We start from the raw sequence: 13,746 nt of genomic DNA, 5'->3' as shown, positions 1-13,746 counted from the left end.
AGGTATTTCTGGAGTTAGCAAATGAGTTCACCTGGCAAAGAGAGTGTCTGAAGGTAGATGCAGTCTTGGCAAGAAAACACACAGTACTGTACACAAGACAGGGATGTGAATGATGCAAGCAGCAGGGGGGTTCTCATCACCAAGTCACTAAAGAAGAGGCCTTCTTTGGATCTCAACTCTTAAAGTGAATTCAGGAACTGTTACTAAAATGAATGAGGCCAGCGTATTTCAGATCAGGGTCAGTCCTCAGTGAGGGCAGGTTCAGTTTTCCTAATTAAATTCCTGAATTTCTTTTTGGCTTCTGGCCTTGCTTCAGCATCAAAGTACCAAACAGTCATATGGTGTATCTGATTGCATAGGAAGGCTGGACTTCATGTGGGTTCCTGTGGTCTGACCCGAAGAACAACAGTCTGTCAAAAATGGGCTCCACGTACGCTATGAACGATTTCTCTTCTGGAAATATCCGCAGGACCCCACCACCACGTAGCTGGGCATCCCAGTTCTTGTTCAGGTAGTAGATGCAGGGGATACAGCAGCCGTCGCTGCTGGGGTTGTCCACATGTCGCACATAACCTGCTCCATTTCCTGGGTAGCAAGCCACCATCTCCATCTGCGGGTCAAGGACACTGCATGCTCCCGGATGGACCGCGGAAAGAGCCAAAGTGCTTTGGTAATTTTTCTTCTCTCTGTAAACCAGAAGTCATCTCCTCTCACCTCTGAGCTGCCACGTGGAGGCCCCAGACACCCACCTCCCAGGAACGTAACTGTTCCCAATTCCTTTAAAAGTTCTATCTCGACCCACTCTCGGAGATACTGGCCTGGAGAGAAGAGAATGAAAGAAACCCCAAATGCTCAATATTGAGTAATCTTGCTCCCCTTCCTGAAGTCACCTCAGGGATAATAGTTCCTTCCTGTAAAGTCTGTATTTCCTGTGACCAAACTGCTAGTATAAGCTTCTTGGACTATTATTAATTATTTAACATGTTTTATACCTTTTAACAATTATTTTCAGTTTAGTTGTTTTTTTTAAGGAATAATGTTGTTGCTTTTTCTGATTATAAAGATAAGCAATATTCATATTACCACTAGGAAATTTCATTTTTGCTCAGCGGTTTATTACTCATCCTCTGCACTATGAGTGTGTGAGTGTTGGGAGCGGGGTGAAGCAGGGAGGAATGAAGTGCTGAAGTGCCACCTCAAGAGCCACTGGCAGTTCTGGCCAGTGCAATCAGGCAAGAATAAGAAATAAAGGTATTCCAACTGGGAAGGAATAAATGAAATTATCTTTATTCATGAGATAAAGATATTTGTACATACTTATACCTCAATAAAGCTGATATTTAAAAAGCCATAAAAAGATAAACAATCTACTTCAATAAGAGTAAAATAAAACAGAGGTAATTACGTAAAAATAATTTAAAAATCAAGTTATTAATGAAAGTTTAAACATTTAAAAAATAGGTGTTACCCAATCAATCATAGAAATGAGAGAGAACTATCACCCCTCATGGGTCCTTACCATGCTATTTGTATGAAATCACTGCATTCTGTGTTCTTTCCGAGTCACTAAAGTTATAAAGGTTGCAACCTTTCTACTACCACTACTTCATCTGTTCATGTTCTCCCTGTCTTTCACTGTTCCTTACCATCCCCTTATGACCATACCCAGTCCATGAGGCATTGCCATACTGCACCAGGTTCTCATGGGGAAGAGTGGAGAAAAATACCCTTGTGTTTCAGACAAAGGGAGGGGAAAAGTAAACATTTTGAAATGCACCTAGAGCACTCTCCACAAAAAAAGCCTGCCCTCCCAAGAAAGGTACTTGACTAGAGCCTTATCTGACCTGGAGGAAGGGCAACTGGTCAACTCTAGCCCCCTCTAGCCATCCTGTCTCATGTAAAGAGGAGAAAAAAAGAATAAGAAAACACTTCTAAATGTCACATCCCAAGGACTCAGGCCCACTACAAAAACTGAGATTTAATCATTAGGTTATACAATGCTTCTCGTCCTCGAAACCCTACCATATCAATTGGGCTTCAGTGTGTTAGCAGTGGACTATAAGTGAAAAAGTTGCAAGTCATAAATTCTATTTAAGAAGGAATTCTTAGGGAAAACTAAAGACAGTAGAAGAGGGAAAAACACACACAAAAAAACAAGTAAACTAGAGTAAACTGCAGCCTCTGACACCTACAGCTATAGGAAACATAAACAGAGCCCAGCCTCTAGCCAGATTAACATAAAACCTCACTCTGAAAGCCTAAATATCTTAGTTCCTATTACTCAACACAACATATCTGACTTTCAACAAAAATAATAAAGCACTCTAAAAGGAAAACAAAAACATGTGAAGAGAAAAAGCAAGCATGAGAACCAGACTCAGATATGACACACATACTGAAATTATCATATAGAGATTTAAAGTAACTAAGAGTTCTAATGGAAACTGTAGACAATGTGCAAGAACAGATGGGTAATGTACACAAAGAGATGGAAATTCTAAGAAAGAATAAAAAGAAAATGCTAGAAACTAAAAACACTGTAACATAAATGAAGAACGCCTTTGATGGACTCATCAGTAGACTGGACATAACTGAGGAAAGAATCAGTGAGTCTGATCAACAGAAGACTATAGAGTGGAATATTTTCAAAGTTAAAAGAAAAATCCACCAACTTAGAATTCCGTATCCCATAAAATCATCCTTCCAAAGTGAAGGAGGAATAAATGCCTTCTCATACAAACAAAAACTGAGGGAATTTGTCACTAGTAGACCTGCCTTGCAGGAGATGTTAAAAGAAATTTGTTTGTTTGGTCTTTTTTTGGGGGGGGTGGGTTGTTTGTTTGTTTGTTTTTTCAGCACAAAGAAAAATGCTACAGGCCGGAAACTAAGATCTACATAAATGAAGAGCAAGACAAAAGGAATAAATGAAGGTGAAATAGAATCCTTCATCTTTCTTACTGTTAATTGATATAATAAATAACTTTTCAAGGTAATAAAAGCTACAATGTATTGGGTGATTATAGCATATGGATAACTGAAAATAATGACAGCAATGTTGTAAAGAACAACAGGAGGAAATTGGGACTACCGTGTTACAAGGTAACTGCAGTACCTGTGAAATAACATAGTGTTATTGGACAGTAGATTTATATTAATTGTAAATGTATACTTCAAACACTGGAGCAACCACTAAAAAAAGAGTAACTTTTTAATTAAAAGGAGATAAAATGATTTAATTGATGATAAAATGATCACTTAAAATAAGAGAAGGCAGAAAAATGGGGGAAGATAATGAAACAGTAAGTGCAACAAGTTGAAAAGTTACAAATATGTAGACATTAACCTAACTATGCTAACATCACTTTAAATGTGAACAGTCTAAATACATTCGCATATCAGAGTAGATAAAAAAGACCCAAATATAAGCTGTCCACAAAAATCTCACTTTAAATATAAAGATAGAGACAGATTAAAAGTAAGGGAAGGAAAAAGATACAGCATGCTAATGCTAATCAAAATAAAGCTAGAGAGGCTATATTAATTTCAGGCAAAGCAGACTTCAGGACAAGGAAAATTACAGTATCAGTGACAAAGAGTGGCACACTACATAATGATAAGTACTCCTTATCCAAGAGGACATAACAATTCTTAATATGTATGCACCTAACAACAGAGTATCAAAATATGTGCGGCAAGTGACAGAACTACAAAAAGAAATGAACAAATCTACTGCTACAGTTGTAGACTTCAGCACCCTTTTATCAGATTGACAGATCCAGCAGGCAGAAAATCAGTAAGGACATAGTTGAAATGATCAATACCAGCAATCAAGTGTATCTAACTGACATTTATAGACTATTTCATTTAACAACATTAGCATACATGCTCCTCTCAAGCTTATATGGAACATTCACCAAGAAAGGCCACATTTGGGTCCATAAAACATACTTTAACAAATTTAAAAGAGTACAGGGGCTTCCCTGGTGGCGCAGTGGTTGAGAATCTGCCTGCCAATGCAGGGGACACGGGTTCGAGCCCTGGTCTGGGAAGATCCCACATGCCGCAGAGCAACTAGGCTCGTGAGTCACAATTACTGAGCCTGTGCGTCTGGAGCCTGTGCTCCGCAACAAGAGAGGCCGCGATAGTGACAGGCCCGCGCACCGCGACGAGGAGTGGCCCCCGCTCGCCACAACTAGAGAAAGCCCTCGCACAAAAACAAAGACCCAACACAGCCAAAAATAAATAAATAAATAAATAAAATTATAAAAAAAAAAAACAACTGGACACCCACATGCAAAAAAAAAAGAATCTAAACATAGACCTTACACTTTCATGAAAATTAAGTCAAAATGGATCATAGGCCTAAATGTAAAACTAAAAACTATAAATAACTGCTAGAAGATAACTGTATTGGTGCCCAAAGGCTACCGTAACAAAGTACCACAAACTGGGTGGCTTAGAAGAAAAGAACTCAAAGCTCAACAAGAAAACAACCCAATTTAAAAATAGGCAAAAAAGCTAAACTGACACCTCACCCAAGAATATGTACAGATGTCAGAGAATTCCCTGGCGGTCCAGTGGTTAGGACTCCGTGCTTCTACTGCAGGGGGCATGAGTTCAATCCCTGGTCGGGGAACTAAGATCCCATATGGCGTGTGGCACGGCCCAAAAAAGAAAAAAATGTACAGATGGCAAATAAGCAAACGAAAAGATGCTCAACATCATATGTCATTAGAGAACTGCATATTAAAACAACAATAAGATGTTACAACCTAACTATCAGAATGGCTAAAATTCAAAAAAGTGACAATACTAAATGCTGTTAAGGATGTGGATTCATTGCTGAGAACACAAAATGGTACAGTCACTCTAGAAGACTGTTTAGCAGATCCTTACAAAGCTTAACTTAGTATTGCCATATTACCCAGCAATTGTACTCCCAGATATTTATCCAATTGATCTGAAACTTATGTCCACACAAAAACATGCATTCAAATGTTTATAGTTGGTTTATTCACAATCAACAAAAACTGGAAGCAATCAAGATGTACTTCAATAGTTGAATGGATAAACTGTGGTATATCCATACAATGGAATATTATTCAGTGATTAAAAAGAAATAAGCTACCTAGCCAGAAATAGATATGGAGGAATCTTAAGTGAATGTTGCTAAGGGAAAAAAGCCAATCTGAAAAGGCTATATACTGTACAATTCCAACTCTATGACAAGTCCTTTATCAGATATGTGTTTTGCAAACATTTTCTCCCAGTGTACAATTTGTCTTTATTTTCTTAACAGCATCTTTCAGAGAAGTTTTTAATTTTAATAAAGTCCAATTTATAATTTTTTCTTTCTTTTGGTTTTGTATCTAAAAATTCATTGCTAAAACCAAGACCACCTAGATTTTCTCCTATGTGACTGCGTCCCCCAAAAAATATTTTAAAGTCCTAACCCCCAGTACCTGTGAATGTAAATTTATAGGGTATTTCCAGGTATAATCAAGTGAAGATGAGTTCCTAAGCCAATGACTGATGTCCTTATAAGACAAGGGAAATTTGGACACAGACACAGAGGAAGAAATCCACGTGATAACAGAGGCAAAAATTGCAGTCATATGTCTATAAGCCAAGGAACACCAAAGATTACTGGCAACCACTAAAAGTCACAGAGAGGCAAGGAAAGATCCTTCCATAGAGACTTCAGAGACAGTATGGCCTTGCTGGCACCTTAATTTCAGAATTTTGCCTCCAGAAATGTGAACGAATACATTTCTCCTTTTTAAAAGTCATCCAGTTTGTAGTACTTTGTTATGGCAAACCTAGGAAACTAATACATATTCTGGTACCAGAAAGTGTGGTGCTGTTGTAATAATTACCTAAAAAATGTGGAAGTGGCTTTGGAATCAGGTAATGGGTAGAAGCTGGAAGAGTTTTGAGGCACATAATAAAAAAAGCTTAGATTGCCTTAAAAAAACTATTGGTATAAATACAAATGTTAAAGGCAATTCTGGTGAGCAGTCAGAAAGAAAAGAGGGGAATTTTAGAAAAAGCATAGAGAATGCTTAGAGAATACATGTATCGTCAAGAACAGACTGTTGCTAGAAATGCAAACTTGAAAAGGTTCTTCTGGTGAGGACTTTAAAAGGAAATGGTGAACATATTATTGGACACTGGAAGAAAAGTGATCCTTGTTACTAAGTGGCAGAAACTTGGCTAAACTGTGTTCTGCCATTGGGTGGAAAGTAAAACTTGTAAGTAATGACTTGGATGTTTAGCTGAGGAGATTCCTAAGCCAAGTGTGAAAGATGTGACCACGGTTTCTCCTTGCAGCTTAGAGTAAAATGCAAGAGGAAAGAGATAAATTGAGGAAGAAATTATTAAGCAAAAAGGAACCAACACTTGATGATCTGTAAAATTCTCAACCTGTCCAAGATATCATGCTCTGGAAACAGGACTAAAGAAGCAGCTGGACAACCTTTCACCAGAGAGATTAGGTGTAAGACTCATGGATCCAGCCATCCCTCCCAGCAGAAACCCTGCTAGCCTGGAACAAAGAGGACATGAAATGTAGGAGAATGAAATGTAGGAAGGCTGTCAGACTTTTTGTATTCTGCAATCAGGAAACAGGCCATCCAGAGGGTGCATCTCATCTGCTGCTGCAGGCCAAGGTCAGTTAAGTCGACTTCACTGAGGGCAGCTCAGAGGCCCACAGGGCCTCCATGGGCCCAGAGGGTGGATCAAGCCAGAGAATTATGCCCAGGCCTTGAAACCTAATGAAACTGGCCCTGCTGTGTGGACTCACTTGGGACCTGTGAACCTTTTTTCCCCTTCTGTTTTCTCCCTTCTGGAATGAGAATGTCTATCCTATGCCTATAATACCATTGTCTTCTAGGTTTCAAGATAAACAAATGGAGATGAATTCTGCCCCAGTATAGACCATACTCAGAGTCTCACAAATATCTGATTTGCATGATTTATAAGATAAGATTTGGGACATTCTGAGTTGATGAAATTTTGATGAGACTTTAGACTCATAGTTGATGCTGGAATAGGTCAAGCCTCTTGAGGATGTTGAGATGGAGCAAATGTATTTTGTATACGGTAAGGACATGACTTTTGTGGGTGGAGGGAAGACTGCTTTGATTTGAATGGTGTCAACCAACTGAATTGTGCTGCCAAGGATTGGCAGCAACCATCAAAATAGAGGGAGAGGAAAAAAAGGTGCTCCACAAGAACCCTCAGAGAGAGCATGGCCCTGCTGACACCTTGATTTCATACTTCCAGCTTCCCAAACAGTGAGAGAATATATGTCTCAGGACATTAAGAGCATAAACCACAAAAGAAAACTTGCTAATTGGACTCATAAACATTAAAAACTTCTGTTCCTCAAAATATATCATTAAAAAATAATACAAAGAAAAATCATGACTGGGAGAAAACACATATCTGAAAAAGGACTTATATCCCAAACATATAAAGACCTTTACAACTCAAAAAGAAGAAAATCAACCCAATTTTTTTTTAATGGGCGAAAAATTTCAACAGACACTTTATAAAGAAAAAATACAGATGGTATATAAACATATGAAAAGATGTTCAACACCACTGGTCAACAGAAAAATGCAAAAAAAAAAAAAAACAATAATAAGATACCACTTCATACCTATTAGAATGTCTAAAATAAAACATACACACACAAAACAATACAAAGTAGTTCTGGCAACGATGTGAAGCAACTGGAATGCTCATCATTGCTGTTAGGATCACTCTACTCATTACCTTGTTTTATTTTTCTTAAAAGCACTTTGCATTACCTTAAAGTTTGCTTACGTATGTAAGTCAAAATTTATCTGCTCATATGTTTACTGTGTATCTCCCTCAGTATAAGTACCATGAGGCTGGTGACTTGGTCTGTCTTGTTACCACTGTGTCATCTCAGCACCAAGAAAAATGGCACAAACTGGGCACTCAATACGTATTTATTAAGAGGCAGGAAGGAGCAGAAAGGACACTAAGATATGTGAATGTATGTAGGCAAGGAACCCAGTCACAGCACTCTACAGAAGGACAACCTACTGGTGTAAAGGAAAATGATTAGACCACCAGAAGGCTACATGGTATAATGCAGAGACTATCAATTTCAGCTGCACATTAGAATTATCTGGATAGACAGCTTTGCAAAATCTCGATTCCTGGCTATACCAAATCAATGAAATCAGAATCTCTGAGTATGGGATCCAAGAATTGATCATTAAAGTTCCCCAGGTAATCCAATTGTGTAAAGTTAAGAATCATTGAGAAAATGGAACCTAGACTATGGAGCTGTACATATCCGGATGTAAATCTTGGGTAAGTTACTTAACCTCCCTTAGCCCCCAAATTCTCACCTACAAAATGGGAATAATACACACCCCCCCAGAGTTGTTGTAAGATTGAGATTACAGGGGCTTCCCTGGTGGCACAGTGGTTGAGAATCCGCCTGCCAATGCAGGGGACACAGGTTCGTTCCCTGATCCGGGAAGATCCCACATGCTGTGGAGCAACTAAGCCCGTGTGCCACAACTACTGAGCCTGTGCTCTAGAGCCCGCAAGCCACAACTACTGAGCCTGCGTGCTGCAACTACTGAAGCCCATGCGCCTAGAGCCCGTGCTCCACAACAAGAGAAGCCACCACAGTAAGAAGCTGCTCACCGCAACTAAGAGTAGCCCCTGCTCCCTGCAACTAGGGAAAGCCTGCGTGCAGCAATGAAGACCCAACACAGCCAAAAATAAATAAATAAATAAAGTTTAAAAAAAAAAAAAAAAAGATTGAGATTACACATAAAGGTCTCAGTAAATGTTAATTCTCCTCCCCAGGGAAAACCTGATGAAATCTTCATTGCCCAGTGATAAATGCTAATTCAATCATCAATTCATATCTTTGTTACCTGATTATTAAATTGAACATCTGCATTGGGAAACTTTAGAAATACTAATTTTTTCACTCTCCTGATAAGATGATACCTGAAGCTATGTCTATGTTCAATCTAGGAATAACTAAACTATGGAGGGAAATCTAGCTGATTATTTACACCAGCGATTCTCAAACCTGGTTGCAGGTTAATTACATAAGAAGATTTTTTTTAAAATACCAATACCAAATGTCCAGAATGTGCCCAAGCCAATTGACTCAGAAACCCTGGGGTGAGTCCAGAGCATCAGTATTTTTTAAAAAGCTAACTGAACAGTGATTTTAAAACACAGGACTGAAAAGCACTGATTTGCATTAATGATATCCCATGCTAAGTACACATTTGAGTCATTCAGGGAGCTCTTAAAAAATAGATTGATTCCAGAACCCCATCATGACTTACTGATTCAGAATCTGTGAATATGAAGCCTATCATTTTGCAAAGCTTCATAAAACTCTCCTGATTATCCTGACGCAGACCCGTTAGGAACCATTACTTTATACCATGCATTTAGTCTACCTGCTGTCTACCAGAAAACATCTTTTAGAACTTTCACTGGCCTCCCATGCCAAGGCTGCTCAGTTGCTTTTAGTAACTGAAGCAACACATCACAGCAGGTCTCAATTTTACAGATCATTTCAGAACACATTCATGTGCAGCCCCTTGACCCACGTCATTTACCATACACTGTGCCCAGCACTGGTTATATAGCCCATTGGCCTTTCTAACCAAATCCCTCTAATAGGCTGCTGATCTGGGAAGGGCAAAATGGAATCACATTACTCCCCAAGCCTTATTTCCCTTTAAGTGGTACTGCAATGCCAGGACAAATTAAATGAACATCACTGGTCAGATGAATCTGAATGAAATCCAAGTTGTTTTCTGCACCTAGAAGCAAATTGGTATGTTTGCTTCCCTCAGAGAGATAATAATATCAGAGGAAACAAAGATGATCCCCGAGTTAGGAGTATTCCCAAACTCAACCTAGACCAGTAGTAGGAACCTTAGAGAATGATTTTTAGGGGAGTCAATCAATCAGTACACATACCACCATGGCTGCACTACCAGGTAGGTGGTAGTGCAGCATTTACATAACCAGGCATTAATTTAGGCTTATTAAGTATATTAATTCATGTGATCCTCACAAGAACCCTATCATCAGGTACAATTATTATTCCCATTTCATGGATAAAGAAACAAAGGCACACAGAGGTTAAATAATTTGTCCAAAGTCACAGAGCTAGTATGTGGCAGTTTTTGAACCCAGGCAATCTGCTTCAGTCCATTATCTTGCCTACTCCACTACAGTGTAGATGAGTGATGGCCAAGGTCTTTAAAAAAAAAAGTTGAAGTATGCAGCAGAAACTGGAGATCAGACCATGTGTACCTTGGGCAAGTTACTTAACCCCTCGGAGCCTATTTTTGCATCTGAAAAATAGAGATAATAATAGTACCTGCCTCATTGAGTTGAGATGACAGTTAAACAAGATTATGCATATAATGTGCTTAGAACAGTGCCTGGCACTTTTAAGACCTGTCAATGTCAGCCATTATTATTATTTGTATCATAATACAGCCCAAGCGGTCACGGAGAAATTACAACCTACGAAACTGAAAATTTCCCCTGGTGATCTGAGATCCATAGATTCTGTAGATTGCCATTACATCAGATCCGATAAGACATGCAGTAATAAAAGATATTCATGAAAACTTATAAGAACTGCCACTGTGACAAACCCCCAGCCCCTCCAGTCCAAGACTATGAGTTAGTCTGAAAATGAAAAGCTCTATTTGCTATAGTTTGTCTCTTTTTAGCAAACATACTCAATTATCAAGCTGTATAAATGTAACCACACTGGGAGCCAGACTTCCAAGTAGCTGCAAACTGCGGTGGACTTTGGTGTGATTGGAGAACATGTCACAGGAGAAGATCCTCTCAGGAGGTAAATGTCAGCCTTCCTCAGTCACATTTGTATAAACAAAAGAAAAACAAAGTAAGAATTCAAACAGGTAACATTCATCATGTGCTTGCCACTGTATTAAATGTTTTCCATGTATTACCGCACCTAAACTTCACAACACCCTTCCCATCCATGGGAAGCCACACAACCCCACTAGCTTGATCCCACTCTTTCACGACTACACATCTCAAATGGGCACTCAGCACTGCCTAGCAATCCAATTCCATTTCTGTACTTAGTTCACTTTCCCGTTCTCCAGAAGGACTATGTCACATGTGTCTCCTAACACCTCTTCTCCTTTCCCCTGCTGCCCTTGCCCTCAGCCAGTGACTGCCTTCACAGACAGATGATGCCTCTGACCACCTGTCCGCATCTGCATTTGTCTTGGCTTTCCCTCTAGATACAACGGAATATGTGTTCCTGTTCATTTCAAAGCCAACTGCTCACCTACTCTGGAGTCTCCTCCCCTCTCAGGTGTTTACATACCTCCCCTGCAGTGTTCCCCTCATCTGCATCATTTCTCCCTTTCTATGAGTTCAATCCCACTGGCATATAAACATATTCTAGTTTCCTCCATCTTAAAAACAAAATTCCACTTGACCTTAAGGCCCCTCTACTCCACTAAAGTTGTTCTTGTTAAAATGATTAAAATCCTCCTAATTGCCAAACTATCTTGCACAGTAGCATTCACCATGGTTGACCACCACCTCCCTCTTTTTTGGCTTCCTTCGTCTTCTCTATGTACGCTCTCAACCTAGGTGGTTTCACCTAGTCCTTTAGTTTAAATACCACCTATGTGGTGATGATTCCAAAGACCAATTCTAGCCCTAACATCCCCTAGGGCTTCAGACTCAAAATTCCAATGGCCTATATGACATCTTAACTTAAAAATCTACTAGGTAATTTATGTTATGTGTATTTTACCACAATAAAAAATATATATATACCAGGTGATTAACAGATGGAGAGAGGGATGGTGAGATGAACAGGCATGTGAAAAAACAAGTGTAGCTAAATATTAATGGTAGGGTCTAGGTGGTGGGTGTATGGAGTTTAGTGTAAAATTCTTTCCAAGTATATTGCTCATATGCTGCATGTTGGGAGAAAACCTACTAGGCATCTCAACATAATATGTCTAAAACAATTTTTGATTCCAACCATTCTGAAAATGAAACCTACCTCTCACCTACAGTTTTCCCCATCTCATCAAAAAGCAGGGCAAAAGTAGGCAAGGCAAAATCCCAGGACTCAGCCTTGACAGGCTCTCTCCCACCTGGAATATAATTCCATGAAGGCAGGGACCCTGCCCATCTAGAACAGTCCTAGCACACAGGAGGTGTTCAAAAATAGCTGTGGAGGGCTTCCCTGGTGGCGCAGTGGTTGAGAATCTGCCTGCTAATGCAGGGGACACGGGTTCGAGCCCTGGTCTGGGAAGATCCCACATGCCACGGAGCAGCTGGGCCCGTGAGCCACAACTACTGAGCCTGCGCGTCTGGAGCCTGTGCCCCGCAACGGGAGGGGCCGCGATAGTGAAAGGCCCGCGCACCGCGATGAAGAGCGGTCCCCGCACCGCGATGAAGAGCGGTCCCCGCACCGCGATGAAGAGTGGCCCCCACTTGCCGCAACTAGAGAAAGTCCTCGCACGAACCGAAGACCCAGCACAGCCAAAAAATAAATAAATAAATAAAAGTACACAATTGAATGGGAATAGAATAATAAAAAAAAAAAAAATAGCTGTGGAATTAATCATGAATTACTGCTCTGTTTCTCTCTAGGCCCTTCAGCCCTCACTGTCCTTGAGTGAGAATGGAGCTCTTGGCCTCCAAACCTCCCCAGCCCAGGCAGCAGAGACTGTGTCTTAGTACCTGATTATGGCTTCTTACCAATCAGCGGTTCCATAGTCCTCAGCGAGAGTTCAAGGCCTTCTTTACCACAGAGCCAGTGTTTCCTGTCCCAAACCTGTGACACACATGTCACAGCACAGCTGGGCATCACACTGCCCAGGCTGTCTCCCCGCAAGGCTTCAGCGGACTCCGGCCTCACTTTGCCCAGGGCCCGCCCGAATCCAGCCCAGGAGGCCTCCCTGTGGTGGCTGGAGCCACAGTCCACTCCTTCAGTGGGCATCAAGGCATCTTCCTCTCAAGGCCATTGGGTGGGCCCAAGCCTGCTCGCTCACGCCCCACCGCAGCAACCCCCTCTACCCTCCCCCACGTCCCGCCGGGCCCCCGCCACCTTTCCTCACCTGGACCTGCCCCGCCGGCCCAGCTTGGCTCCAACCGACACACCTGCCCCCAGCCCACTTGCCAGTTCGGTTCGCGCGGGATCCCGCCGGCCCTGCGAGATCGGTGTCATCCAATCCTGGAGGCTCCCATGAGCCTGCGCACTGGAGCCTCGCCCTGCGCCGGCGCCTTCTGCAAACAGGCTGGGGTCGGCAGTGCCTCCCCCTGCTGGCCTCCGGAAGCACTGCAGCAGTTACCGCGGACCCGGTGGTGGATGCCTTGTGGTGCCTGGTCCCAAGCCAGGCTCATAATGCCAGCAACTCTCTGAGCCATGCCCACATCTTGAACCACTGAGGACTGTGTTCCCTAGGGGTGATGGCCTGGTTCACACCTGCCCCCTCAACTCCCTACTGAGTTGGAGAGGAGCCGGGGTAGAGGACTGGTTTGCAGTGTCAGAAAGGGGCAGGTAGTGTTTGGGCACTTTGGACAGGATAGACGATTACAGAAGGAGTCACTAGACTGTGCCAGAACGTGAGGTCAGTTAGCTGCTAGGTCGGGTGAGACAGTTTCATCTAGGGTGGTCAGTGTAGGGGGAATTCAGCGTGTAGACATTGC

At 41.5% G+C, this 13,746-nt stretch overlaps 1 pseudogene; it reads right to left on the bottom strand.

Moving 5' to 3' along the window:
* Window positions 1–164: 164 nt before the first annotated feature.
* LOC118882780 lies at window positions 165–13,193 on the bottom strand (annotated as a pseudogene).
* Between the last annotated feature and the right edge of the window lie 553 nt (window positions 13,194–13,746).

The sequence above is a fragment of the Balaenoptera musculus genome, chromosome 16, assembly GCF_009873245.2.
Source record: "Balaenoptera musculus isolate JJ_BM4_2016_0621 chromosome 16, mBalMus1.pri.v3, whole genome shotgun sequence".
NCBI classification, from domain to species: Eukaryota; Metazoa; Chordata; class Mammalia; order Artiodactyla; family Balaenopteridae; genus Balaenoptera; species Balaenoptera musculus.
The sequence above is the reverse complement of the archived record's forward strand: the minus strand, read 5'-3'. Positions and strand labels throughout refer to the sequence as shown.